This window comes from Gavialis gangeticus, unplaced genomic scaffold (genome assembly GCF_001723915.1).
Source record: "Gavialis gangeticus isolate Ggan-Ray unplaced genomic scaffold, GavGan_comp1, whole genome shotgun sequence".
Classification (NCBI taxonomy): Eukaryota; Metazoa; Chordata; order Crocodylia; family Gavialidae; genus Gavialis; species Gavialis gangeticus.
Window position 1 is genome coordinate 105420843 of NW_017729031.1, and position 7704 is coordinate 105428546.

Sequence of the window (7704 nt, forward strand, 5' to 3'; positions counted from 1 at the left end):
GACGAATGATACTAGAAGGGCTTGATGAGGGTGGTCGTGATTTGTCAACTAAATTTAAAAAAAGACAGAAAGAAAACCTGAGCATCAGGGACAAATGAAATATATTTGTTATCTTCAGTACACTATTAAGAAACTAAAAATGTTCTGTACTGGTTGCACAACATAAGATGTTTGTTAACACAGGGATTTGAGGTTTCACTTGTAGCCATTTCAGATTTTAGGTATTTTTGGTCTTTAAAACCATAAACTGCTACTAATTAAGTTTTCATGGTTCTCCAAAAAGGCTGAGAAACAGCTATAACATTAGATAGATACTGCATTTGAAAAGACACAATAGGCATTTCCTAGAATAGTATATAGTTGTATTATGCTTAAATTATCCAAGTGTCATTTTTGATTGGAGTAGTGATCCACATCTTTGCTAACATTTTTTCAACTTAATATGGGATTTATTAACATACATGCTTTTAATCCATGTGCCAGATATTACATAATTTGTTTCCATAAATATTCAAACTGAAGTTCCAACGCTTCAAAGCAGAAACCTACCATTCTGATGGACAACTACAAGTGAGTTTGATATAATGTTTCATGTGTGGTTTTGGTAGGTTTTTATACGTGTACATCAGAGTGCAGAATAAGGCATTTCAAAGATATAAAAGACATAATGTCAAATACTATATCATATTGTTATTTCAATGCATACAATATTTAAATTGTTCTCTATCAAAAAGGGTAAATTAGGCTCAAAACATAACCCGCTTAAACATGGTTCTACAGTTAGGGAATACCCTCCCACATTGAGGAGTCAGGGTGGTTTTAAAAAAAAAAGTTGCCATTTTCTGTGCATTCACACTTGCTGGATTTGGCATCTAACCGTGTTGAAAAAATAGTATCCATCAAGCAAGAACAATGAGTATTTTGATGCACAAGTTAGGTCAGCACTCTGCCTTTTGTAAGGGGACATACACCCAAATATTTCTGTTCCTTCTAATCAAGACGTTTCTCAACCACGTTGCCAAAAGACCTCCTCAGGAGCGTCACAGTGGCCAGGTCAAAGTGTCCCACATGCCTGGTACACAGCCTGTCTTACTAGGGTTCTTTCCCCTACCACATTCCTCCTAGAAAGAGGCACATGGGGAAGTTCCACCTACCCTATCTGCCTGCTTTTCTGAGAGATGCCACGCAAGGTCAGACCAGGAAGGAGCACAAGGTGGCTCTCCTGTCTGCTTTAGGCTCATCAGAAAACCCTAATAAAGCCAGAATAGTGCAAGTGTGCTGCAGTTCTTCCAAGTCTGGCTGTACATGAGGCACATGGATCTGTTTTACCTTGCACCATCAGTGGTTGAGGACCACTGAAGTAAAATGAGGCAGCACAAGAGTGGTTCTCAATTAGGGATGCTGTCAAATTTGAAGAAGTCAGGGAGGGGTGCCCCAACACTAAAGAGTTTGAATATCATCCCTCCAAACAGAGCTGTGGAGTTATAAAGACCTGGGAAGTAGAGGAAGGTAGATGAAGAGTGTAAATACAGAGACAATTGTCAAACAACAGTTAGAGATAAAAAAAAGATTTTCTTCTAGGGCCTCTATACCCTTCCCTTTAAAGGAAATTAATAAGCAGTCAGTGCTTCAGCAAAGGACCAGTGGGAAGGGAATTCTTAACTAAACACTAAATCCAAAGAGCAGCATTAGATGAAAATGTGCAGCAGATTTAAGGTGTCGCTCTGTATATCTCTACAAGGCCACAGCGTATCATTGATGCTGAAGTAACTTGTATGGATCTTTAAACTATAAGGCACTGATTTCTTAGCTAGGATGTAACAATGTTTTATACCTCTCCTTATCTGCTAGAGTCTGGATTTGTTGATAACACTCCCCATATAATTGGGGTTTTCTAGAAGACCTCTTCATATAAAAGCTGAGCCCCTTTACATGTATAGAAAAGATTTCTGTTGAGGAAGGATGGAGCCTGGAGGAAAATACACTGAGGCAAGTAAGAATCTGAAACCACTTACATGAGCTGAGTAGGGCCTCAGATTTTGTCCTTGTGGCCCACACTAAAATAAAATAGCTAAGGCATGCTCAGTCACCCTCCTAATAGATGGAATTATCATTGGTAAGGCTATTTTTAACAAATACAGACACAGTACACTTGTTCAAGAAGCACACAAGCAAAAATTATTGCTTTCTACTGATAATTCCAATGACTAAAAGAGCCTATATATGCATTGATCAGCAAGGATCCCCTTGAGTTAGCTTAAGAATCCTAGAATCAGAGACAGTGAAAATACACTACCTTGGGGTCACGAGGAACTCAACCACTTGTAGGATTCTGGACAAGCTGAAAAAGAGATAATATCCTGACACCCCACAACCTCAGATGCTTGAGGAGTGTGTGTCTGCCAAAGGAAGAAGTGTCATTTTAGTCACAAGCCCCAGTAATTTCCCTGGAGAAGAATAGGAATGCTGTCCCCTGGAGTGGGAATTCTGAGTTTAAATATCCTCATTAACCCATTGAGGTCTGTGGTCCAGGATAGGTCTTGAACTATTCCTTTTGTTGGAAGTTAAGAAATAAATAATGATTTTTTTTTAATGCCTGCAGAACACCTTCCCTGGGTCCTTTCCTAAGGAAATAATTTACTTCCTTAAAATTCACACTCATGAGACAGGCTCCTTAAAAAGAGGAAGAAAGAGGATGTGAATGAAGTGGTTTAGTACAGACCTGGATGGAATATTTAATATGGATGGTATCCAGCAATGAGAAGTACTCAAGCACTAGATGCAAAAAGGAGAGATCAGCTTTAAAGAGGAGAGAAGCTGATAGATGTTTCAGTGCTGTAAATCACAGGTTCCCAACCCCTGGGCCACAATCCGGTACCAGGCCAGGACTGGTTGGCTGCTGGACCACAAGTCCAGAAGCGACCAGCATACTGCAGACTGGTAGCCAACCCTTTTTTATACTAAGTATAAAAAAGGGTTGGCTGCCAGTCCTCAGTCTAAAAAGGTTGGGAACCCCTGCTACAAACAAGCCGAACAGGATATTACTCGAAAGCACTGAAGGCAAATCGACCCAAATTACCAAGCATCTCTCTCGCTTCTAGGCAGTAAGTAAAAATACCACTCTGCACTGGATTACCAAGTGGATTTCATGTAGATATACATGTAGATGGCACTAGCCACGAGTGATATAACCAGCATGATAGCTGGGCCTTTACCGGAGTTCAGGGCTTAATACTATGCCAACATGGCAAAGATTATCCCCCTCAGCCTGCTGCACCAGGGTCAGGCTTGTCCTGCCCAACCCCTTCCACAATGTGCCATTGATCGTAAGCCAGTCAGTGGTGAAGCAGTTCCTTCCTTTCATCCAAATGCCCTGGGTAAGACTTCATGAGCCAAAGGAAAAGCGAGTATGTTGGTTCCCCAAGCATCAGGGATAGAACAGTTACTCCCTCTATCTTGATGCTGCTAGCTCTCCAGGCAAAATCCCCCACATCATCAAGATCCCAGACTAGAGTTCCTGAATGCCCTGGTGTTACTACTGACCTTGCTCAGCCACCCAATAGTCATACAGACAATCCATCTCTCTACTGCTTCAAAATGCCCTGCAGCACAATGGAGAAGCAGCCTTTGCAGCTTGCATGCTCTGAGCTGTGCTTCTGCTTTCATCTATGTAAGTTTCTATTGAGCTGTGGTGGCAGGGTATAGGATGATGGTGTGGGGTGCCATCAATAACCTAGATACAGTTCAGCTACACTGGAAAATCTGGCTATGACCTCCTGAAAGTTGGCAAGATGGAGAAACCATGGTGCCAGCACTCTCCGGATGGCATGGCACACTTCCCATGTGACTGGTCCTAGAGTGGACTACACATGCCAAAGTGGATGACCATGGACTAGCAGCTTGCAGACAGTAATGGCCATATGCTTCTCCACAGTGAGGACTGTCTCATGTGGAGAGCTTGCTGCTTGAGTGACAGGGACGGATTGATGCAGACCTTCAAGAAGCTGACATGTCATCCTAAAGTTCTGCTACAACTCTTCATCATCTCATGTCCCCAGGATTATGAACTCCCATTAGTGGCTGCTCATTTCCCTCACCCAGAAGCACAGGAACACAGTTTATAGTTGGTCTCAGAGAACGCCATTCCTAGCGTCTTATATGGCACCATCGTCCAGCATGCTGATTTGAGCCATGCAATGCCAGAAGCACATCTCAAGGAAGCACCTTTCCAGGGCATTTTTCATGGTGCCATATGTTGCCATGCTATTGTTAGCCAACTGGCAAATGAGCTGGAAGAAGATGCAAAGCACACCCAGGTAGGTCATGACTCTGCCTCCAGCAGGACAGGAAGGAAGCACCTTCCAGTGCTGCTCAGACAAGAAAGGAACACAGGGAGAGGAAACATTAGGTCAGGGGCAGGCAATTATTTTGGACGGAGGGCCGCTTACTGAGTTTTGGCAAGCCATCGAGGGCTTCATGACAGGTAGCCCAGGGCAGATTAATATTTATTTTCTAAATTTTTAGGGGCCCCGTGGGCCGGACAGAATGGCTCAGCGGGCCGCATTTTGCCCACCCCTGCATTAGGTGTTCATTCCCAGCTTCCAGGGGCAATACTGCTATACCTGCAATTGATAAACCACGTCAGGCCGAAAATAATGAGGCCAGCAGAGGTACCAAGCACACAACACATGCTGGGTAGACAGAAGAGGAGGGGCAGATAGTCAGTTTGGTTCCTTCCTTTTTAGTCAGCAATCCTCAAGAGCCTTCACACACAGAGACCTGAAGGGCATGACTGATATATGGCTACCATACTTGTGTCTATGTAAAAATCAAAGTATTTTTTTAAATTCCTTTTGCATACAGAAGGGAAAAAGAAAGAAAGATCAACAACCCTACGTAGTAACCCCTATGTTACTTGACTAGTAAAGTACCTGCCTCAAAATAAAAGCAGTTGTGACCACTACAATCACTCGACCCTCAATAAAATACACACACAACAGTTAGATTATCACAGAATGTATTAAAAGTGGAAAGATTTTTTTTTTTTTTTTGCTATTTTAAATCTATCGGAAACAGTTTAAGTGTTTATATGAGAGGCATACCAGAGTTTAAAAAAATATATTTTGCACATTTACCTAGATTTCCTATTCTTCCCAAAATAATGGGAAGTCATTCAGGATTGAGGTTTATTAAACTGTTACTTAAAATGGAGACAATATTCAAATATATTTTTAACGGTCACTCACACCTGCTCTTAGTAGACACTTCACCATCAGATTTTTGACTCCTAACTTGGTAGATACTGCAGATTGTACTATTTAACTCCTCAGGTTGTTGCAACGTGTCATATTAGAAACATTACCTATAACGTTTTTATAGTGTTTTCCTACACAGTTCTCGAACTAAGGGCTCAGCTGCTAGCTTCCCTTGATGTGACCTACATAACAAGAGATCTGCTTTCATGGAGATAACAGTTACAACAGCTGTGCTGATGAAAAACAATGGAGCTGTTTCAGCAAACAGAAGCCTCTTAAACATTATGTCTCTTTTAATTGGCCTAATTATCTTATTTAAACTAATACTTCTGACAACTATCAACCCTTCAACCCCTTGAAGATAGATTTAACATTACAGTCATGGTCTTTCAGAAACTAGTCTCCATTTATGTATAAGTATTTCTTTTTTGAGCAGAACATTCCAGAAATAGGTTCTGTCTCTATGTATACATTTTTGAGACAGTTAAAATGCTTAATGAGACAAGTCTAAAAGGAACAAATATAGATTCCTACATGTTTTTAAATGAAAATTTTACAAATCTATAATTAGACCCACCACTGCAACCAGAAGAACTCATGAAATATTTCCTCGGGGAAACACACATCAGATTTCATCAAGTCAAGTAAGACAAAGGCGTCCATGAGATGTCCAATTCTAACTACAGCTTGGGAAACAAAACAAGGGAAACATGAGGGAAGACCTAAAACAAGATACTTTGGATTTACAGGCTTGCTTCAATTGCCCTAAAAATTTAAAACTGTGGCTAGAAGAAAGGATATTTAAGCACAATATGTACGAATTATTAAGAACAAACCCGTGGGGGGGGAGGGAAATCAACATCCAGACTCTCAAATCCCTTTTAAATACATTTCAATCAGTAGTTTCCATTAAATAAACCTGAATTTAAGAGCTCCCTATCTTAAACAACAGAAAAAGATATGGCCCCTAATTTTGGATGGAGACATATATATATACCAGTTGTTATCTAGTACAGAAGCAGCTTTCAAGAAAAGACCATTTGGTTCTTAGATTCCTAGCAACCCAAAATTGTCCACTGGCAGTAATATACCTGATGTTTATGCTTTCGAAAATAGTTTTAGAAAACTGACGAAAAATAAATTTTTGTTGAAGTATTAAACCAAAGTGACTTTCTCTGCCACATTTGCAGCAAGAAGCCAGAAAAGTGAGATTATAAATATAAATTAACTTTTCATGGAATTCCCCCCATCTTAGACTTAAATTATTAAAAAACAAAACAAAGCTGCATAAAGGAGGTTACACAAGTATTCAAGTGTCAAGAAGAGATAGTGCTGGCAAAGCTTAATTCTTTCTCTATGCCTGTGCTTTGTTAGCATGAAGTATATCACAGTGCCAATACAATTCCTTTCTACAGCTTTAGATTCTGCATGATTATTTTCTATTACTGCATATTGGTTTGCATACATCATAGACGGTTCATGAAAGCAAGAATACAGAAAGTTCAATTAATGAACCACAGTTTCAGCGACCAACACAAGGATTCAGGAATTGCCATTTTTTACAGTCTTACAGTCATGTATGAGAGCTAGTGCAGTCATGTAGTTAAGAAATCAAGTTTACTGTTCTGCACCCATTACTCTGTCACTCTCTAATTTTTTTAATGATTTAATATACAGTCTTAAAGGTAATTTAAGAGAGTGAGGGAGCTCCATTTTTCTAATAAGGCTTCCACAAACGCAATACAACCTCATTATAACAGACCTGCACAGGGCAGAGAGAAAAGTTAATTCAAAGAGGGCGTTCTCTGTAACTGGGTTTAATAGTGGAAATACCAGTTTCTGCTATTGGACTTTGTTATAAACTGGATTTCTTACAAAAAAATTTGAGCTGCATTTGAATATATACCCAAATGGATTATCTTAAAATTTGAAAGCAGCATGTAAATTGATGCATGTAGATAATAAGAAACATGTCCATGTTTTATAGCAACACCTTAGCTTAAATTCTTCATATATTAAACCAGCCGTGAAAACAGGCTACATTACAAACTGGTGTATGGGGCCCACTGTCTTCTGATACTGGGAATAAGTGAAACAGTACCTTTTCAAAAAAAGACAATAGGCAGAGCAGCCCCACCGAGAATTTTAAGAACATACAAACAGACAACCTATAAATCTCTGAAGGAATGCAACCACCTTCAATACTACCCAATCACAGTACAATTACTCATTTCAAGGACCCGTCCTAAAATTAGGGTAACTTCTTAAGAAAGAAAAAGGGACTGTGAGTAAAAGTTAATCAGTACTTTTCCATTTTGGATTTCAAAATTGGAGGAAGGAAGGGATTTAAAAAAATATTAAAAATACAGTGTATTTTTAATATAAATGCATTGTTATTCATTTGGGATTTTTATTTTAGAAACAACTCTGAAATTAAGATGTTTAAGGC